At 41.7% G+C, this 6421-nt stretch overlaps 1 pseudogene; it reads left to right on the top strand.

Annotated features, from left to right (window-relative positions):
• The first annotated feature begins 587 nt into the window (after positions 1 to 587).
• On the top strand, positions 588 to 3699 carry LOC138053946 (uncharacterized; annotated as a pseudogene).
• The last annotated feature ends 2722 nt before the right edge of the window (positions 3700 to 6421 follow it).

The following is a 6421-nucleotide window of genomic DNA, read 5'->3' as shown; positions in this document are numbered from 1 at the left end:
AAATAGCATTGCGTGACTAGCGTTACTTTCTAGAAGCTTCGCGAGAGTTTGTAGTTTGTTTCTTTTTAGGATCGTGCGTAAGCGTTTCTAAATTAGCGTATTTTGTAATCTTTCTATAATTAGATTGATTACTATTTTAGAAAGTTCTAGAAGCTTATTGTGAGAGTATTTAAGTAGACGAGTCCTAGCGAAGTTTTTTAACTAGTTTTTCACAAGCGAAGAGAGTTGGCGTTAGCCGTGTTTAGTCAAGTGTGACAGAAGCTGTGTTTATTCAAGTTGGCGGAGGCCATGTAAGTTTGTCGAGTACGAGTTGTTCAGAGTTCTACTTCGTGGAAACTACGTTCATTTTGGAATAAATCTTCTTTTTGTTGTTCCGACAACCCTGCGTTCAGTTTAGTTTGTAAACTACCTTTCATCAAAACATTGGAACTCGTAACATTGGGGGCCTGTCCAGGAGAGTAATTCATTTGTTTGCCGACTACAGAAACCAGGAAAGGACAGTTCAAGAAGAAGGAGTCACACCTAAAGTAAGAAGAACTGTACAAAGAGAGTATATTGTGTTTTTGCTGTGAAATACTGCTACGGAAATGGAAAAGCTTTTGCAGATTGGAGAAAAGTTCGGTTTGCTGGGAGAAAAGTTTCTCGAGTTTGTGAGGAAAGAGGAAGAAAAAGAAGAAAAACGCAGACAATTAGAACAAGAAAGAAGAAGGGAAGAGGAAGAAAAAGAAGAAAAACGTAGACGATTGGAAGAGGAAAGAGAAGAAAAGCTTAGGCAGTTTGAAGAAGAAAAGGAAGTGAGACGACGAATGCTTGACGACGATGAAAGAAAGGAAGAGGAAGAGAAGGAGGAAAGGCGCAGAAGAGAAGACGAAGAGAGAGAAACTAGACGACAAAAACGCGAACTAAGAAAGTTGGAGATGGAAGCCGAGCTGTTGAAACAGAAAGAGGCTATTGAAGCGGCAAAAGAGAACACGAGTTGGAGATTGCACGATTGGCTGTGGAGAATGCTGACGGGCGTCCTGAAGTGAGAGAGGATAGGGCCAAGGCACCCAAGCTCCCCTCATTTGTCGATGGCAAGGACGACTTGGATGCTTATTTACAAAGATTTGCAGCGACAGCTAAATGGGAGAAGACAGGATGGGCCTCAAAACTTAGTGCCCTTTTGTCTCGACGAGCGCTAGAAGTTTATTCGCAGTTATCTGAAGAAGCAGCCCAAGATTATGACCGAGTAAAGCTAGCTTTGATGAAGAGATACGACCTTACGGAGGATGGTTATCGCCGTAAATTTAGAGCATCAAAGCCGGAAGTTGATGAGAGTCCAGAACAGTTTATAGTGCGACTGGAGAGATACTTGTTGCGGTGGTTGGAACTGTCGCATATTGAACGTTCCTTTGAAGGCCTAAAAGATCTAATTGTGGAAGAACACTTTATTGACTCTTGTCCAAAAGAGTTAGCTATTCACCTTCGTGAAAGAGCCCCAGAAACGCTTGACCAGATAGCGAAAATCGCCGATCAATACTTGGAAGCTCATGGAAAGCACTTGTTTAGCTCTGCGACCAAGAAGCCGTTAGTACAGTTCAAGGCGGAAGAAACAAAGAATGCACAGAGTGACACAACAGCTCTCCAGTGTTACAAATGTAATGCCCGCCGACACAAAGCAATTAACTGCCAAGCTCTAGTAAGAAAGTGTTTCCTATGTGGCAAGCAAGGTCATGAAGCAAGGAACTGTCGATCAGGTGGACGGAAGTCAGGAGGTCAGGGTAAAGATGGTAACCCTGTGCAACGCGGTCAAGTTAGTGCTAGCTGTTGGTTAAGTCACCAGATCTTAACGCTACCCCCAAGGAAGTTAAGTCGTGTATTCAAAATGATCAGCTTCTGTTAGCCTGTGGCAAGAAAGTTACTCCTTAACCGGAGTAAGAAGTAAGATGCCAGTTGTGAAAGGCAGAGTTGGAGAGAAGACTGTCAACGTTTTAAGAGACACTGGTTGCAGTGGAGTTGTAGTCAAGAAGGACCTGGTCGGCGAGGATCAGTTCACCTGAGATTTTAATGTCATGTTGCTTATTGACAACACAGCGAGGAAAGTGCCTATAGCAAGAATTTATGTTGATACGCCTTATCTTAAGGGTCATGTAGAAGGGCAGTGCCTTTCAGATCCTATCTACGACCTAATTATTGGTAATGTACGTGATGCAAGAGACGCACAGAATCCAGATCCCAGGTGGCAAGAGGCTTGTGCAGTAACGACCCGAAGTCAAGCTAAGAAAAAGGATGAACGCACTACTTTGAAGGTGCCTAGTATCCGTGAAAACCCTATTGTGGATAGAGAGAAGCTCAAGCAGATGCAGCTAGAAGATGAGAGTCTGCATAAGTACTGGGATCGAGACGGTGTACTAGTAAAGGGTCAGGCGGAGATTTCCTTCGAAGAAAAATCTGGAGTACTGTACCGCCTGTACAAGCATCCTTACGTGAATGGTGGTAAACTGCTTAAACAAGTTATGGTACCTGAGAAGTTGAGACACCCCATAATGGATGTAGCTCTTGGATCTATCATGGGTGGTCACATGGGCATCAAGAAAACAACAGACAAGATCCAGAGTGCATTTTATTGGCCTGGAATTCAAGGTGACGTAACTCGATTTTGCAAGTCCTGTGATGTGTGTCAGAAAACCGTAAGTAAAGGATCAGTGCCGAAGGTACCGTTAGAGAAGATGCCACTGATTGATAAACCTTTTAAGAGAGTAGCAATACATCTTGTTGGTCCTATCAGTCCCCCGAGAGAAGAAGGACACAGATATATATTGACACTGGTAGATTTTTCGACTTGCTACCCTGAGGCTGTGCCATTAAAGAACATTGACACAGAGACTGTAGCAGAGGCATTGGTAGATATCTTCAGCCGTCTAGGAGTACCCGAAGAAATCTTGAGTGATCTGGGTATGCAGTTTGTTTCTGACTGCATGAGAGAAGTCACCGGCCTACTAAGCATTAAACAGCTTACAACAACACCCTATCACCCGATGTGTAATGGTTTGACAGGAGAAAGTTTACCACGCTAACCTTCTTAAAAAGTACTTTGAGCGAGTGGAGACTACAGCCGAAGGAGCAGTAGCTGGTGGGGTAGGCGCTTCGTGTGTAGACGATGCTGTCGACCGTGCAGCTAAAGCTGATGAAGCAGAGGGCTGACGGATGACCAACCGAATGAATTTATGGATTTGGCGAAACAGTTCACGGATTTGTTTACATATCAAACTCATTTCAGACGAGCCGGTTAGATCAAGACCTTACCCATTACCTTACAGCATCAGAGAGTTGCTGAGAAGAGATATTGCCGACATGATCAAAATGGGAGTTATCAGAGAGTCCAGTTCTCCGTATACATCACCTGTGGTTGTAGTGAAGAAAAAAGACAACACAAATCGTGTGTGCGTTGATTATCGGAAATTAAATAACCTAACCGTATTTGACCCCGAGCCTATGCCAACCGCTGAACAATTGTTTCAGAAGCTTAGCCGAGACAAGTTCTACTCAAAAATCGACCTTAGCAAGGGATACTGGCAGATAACAATACCAGAGGAGGACATACAGAAAACGGCGTTCGTAACACCTGACGGGTCGTACGAGTTCTTGAAGATGCCCTTTGGAATGATCAACTCGGCAGCGACACTGAAGCGCGCATTTGCTACACAAGCAAGAAATTGACAGGTGCAGAAAGGAACTACTCTACAATTGAGAAGGAATGTCTAGCGATTGTATGGAGTATTAAGAGATTTCATCTTTATTTGTACGGAGTCTCTTTTGTTCTTCAGACGAACCATGAACCCTTAAAGTATATGAACAGTGATAAGTTTGCCAACGGACGTCTTATGCGTTGGGCTATGTTTTTGCAAAGTTATTCATTCAAAGTTGAAGCCATTAAGGGCTCAGAGAACGTTGGAGCAGATTACTTGAGTCGTGATGAGGAATAAGTTTGTTGACATTGAACTGCCCCTTATTTAGCAATTTTTCTTGTTTGGGATAAATTTAGGAAATTTCTTCTAGAAGGGGGTTATGTTACGAAAAATAGCATTGCGTGACTAGCGTTACTTTCTAGAAGCTTCGCGAGAGTTTGTAGTTTGTTTATTTTTAGGTTCGTGCGTAAGCGTTTCTAAATCGGTGTATTTTGTAATCTTTCTATAATTAGATTGATTACAACTTTAGAAAGTTCTAGAAGCTTATTGTGAGAGTATATAAGTAGACGAGTCCTAGCAAAGTTTTTTAACTAGTTTTTCACAAGCGTAGAGAGTTGGCGTTAGCCGTGTGCAGTCAAGTGTGACAGAAGCCGTGTTTATTCAAGTTGGCAGAGGCCGTGTAAGTTTGTCGAGTACAAGTTGTTCAGAGTTTTACTTTGTGGAAACTACGTTCATTTTTGAATAAATCTTTTTGTTGTTGTTCCGACAACCCTGCGTTCAGTTTAGTTTGTAAACTACCTTTCCTCAAAACACTCGAACTCGTAACATATCATCTTCATCTTACAATTTGCGCGGAAATCATATCTTCTAGATCTTAAGGCCCTTGATGTTTGACCAATATAAACTTTGTCAGTTTTTACAATTAATTTTATAGATGACTCCTGTTGATAGCTCTTTACTAACTTTGTCTTTAGGTTTTCTTAAAATGGAGCCGACGGTCATTATGGGTTTGTGGGCAACATTGATATTGAAATGATTTAAAGTTAGTGTGATTTTTTCTGAAATTCCTAGAAGGTATGGCAATGTGACAAAACCTCTGTAGGTTTGAAACCGGTTTGAGGAAACAGTGGTACTTTTACAGCTTTTGATAAATTGGTTGGTGTAGCCGTTGATCTTTAGAGCATCGACCACGTGTTGTACTTCAGATAATTTGTCTGCGTCAGTAGAAGGGATGTTCTTTGCTCTGTCGAGGAGCGTTCTAGCTACTGAGCGTTTGTGTTGAGAAGGGTGGTGAGAGTTGAATTGAAGGTATTTGTCAGTGTGTGTGGCTTTCCTGTAGACGCTGGTTTTTATAGTTCCATCGGGATTCCTGGTTGTCATGAATCCGTCTTTCTCTTCTTCCACTGTAAATTTGATGTGTTGATTAATTGAGTTAAGGTGGGAGTGGAACTCTGTAAGATGTTCCCGAGTGATGCAGACATGGCTATCGTCAACGTATCTTTACCACCACTTAGGAGGGTGGGGTGCGGTGATTAAAGCTCTCTCTTCAACGTGTTCCATAACTAAATTTCCCAAAATTGCACTCACAGGTGAACCCATTGGGCAGCCGAGAATTTGTTTGTATAAAGTGCCATCAACGATGAAGTAATTGTTATCAAGTACAAATTCAAGCAAATTCATGACGTTGTTAAGGTGATTCCCTAGTATTGCACTGCGCATCCTGTTCTGCGCATAACACAGTGTAAGTTCGTATTCAGGCATGGCTAAGAGGCTTTATGGTCAAATTTCATGGCTCTTTGTCTCACAAGTCTCAACGGATATTTCTAAACAAAACAATGTTTAAATTTAACCATAAAGACTCGTACCAATGTGTGAATATTGATATATCGAACGTGGCCAAAAACATTTCAAAATGCCGACCTTTCGTGAGGGAAAGCTCGCTAGAAAGAAGAATGGCCGTTTTCAGAGCACAGCAGTAAAGAGCAAAACAAGAAACGTTTTGGACTCTCACAAAACAAAAAGTCGAGTGATAGCCTTGATAATGCTAAAGAAGATTTAAGTCCGACTGTGAAAGTGAAACCGCGCTATCGGGGAGACGTGTTGTCGAGGGGTCGAGCTTGGTTTGCTTTCTGTTTTCTCCTAAACGAGGTTGGTGACCTATCTTTTTTTTGGCATAATTTTATTCTCTTACTCATCTTCTTTGCGCTGTAAAAAAATTACAAAAAATTTACGTCAGAAAAAAAAGTTACAGGAAAGATAGTATTCGTAGCCATCACTCGTGGACACAAAATTGTCTCCTCGAGATCACGCACCCGAAGAACATTTGTAGTCAGTGCCTTTTCAAGACTTGTGCCTGTGCCATAAAACAAACATTAAATTATTCCTTTTGAGCAACACAATTCACCTGTTTTGTTATTTCAAGAATTACGTCAAAGCTGTGCTTCCTGTTCGTGCAAAACGTAGCCTGAACCGATGGAATAAACTTGTCCTTGATAGATGAAGGCGCAATGATTAAATGAGTAACTTGAGCAAGTTATGTCTCTCAAACGAGCTTGGTGACCTACTTTTTTAATTGCACATTTCGAGTCACCATAATATAGGGAACAATCGAGAAAAGTTTTAAAAAAATCTTACGACAACTTCTATTACTAAGGAATCACCTTAACAGACATGTTTGTTCTTTCCGAGATGGTTGGATCAGCTTCAAGTCTGTTCTTAGTCACCTGGAGTGCCAAAATTGTCGGTATAGATGT

The sequence above is a fragment of the Montipora capricornis genome, chromosome 6 (genome assembly GCF_036669925.1).
Source record: "Montipora capricornis isolate CH-2021 chromosome 6, ASM3666992v2, whole genome shotgun sequence".
NCBI classification, from domain to species: Eukaryota; Metazoa; Cnidaria; class Anthozoa; order Scleractinia; family Acroporidae; genus Montipora; species Montipora capricornis.
This window is presented reverse-complemented; position numbering and strand designations above follow the sequence as displayed.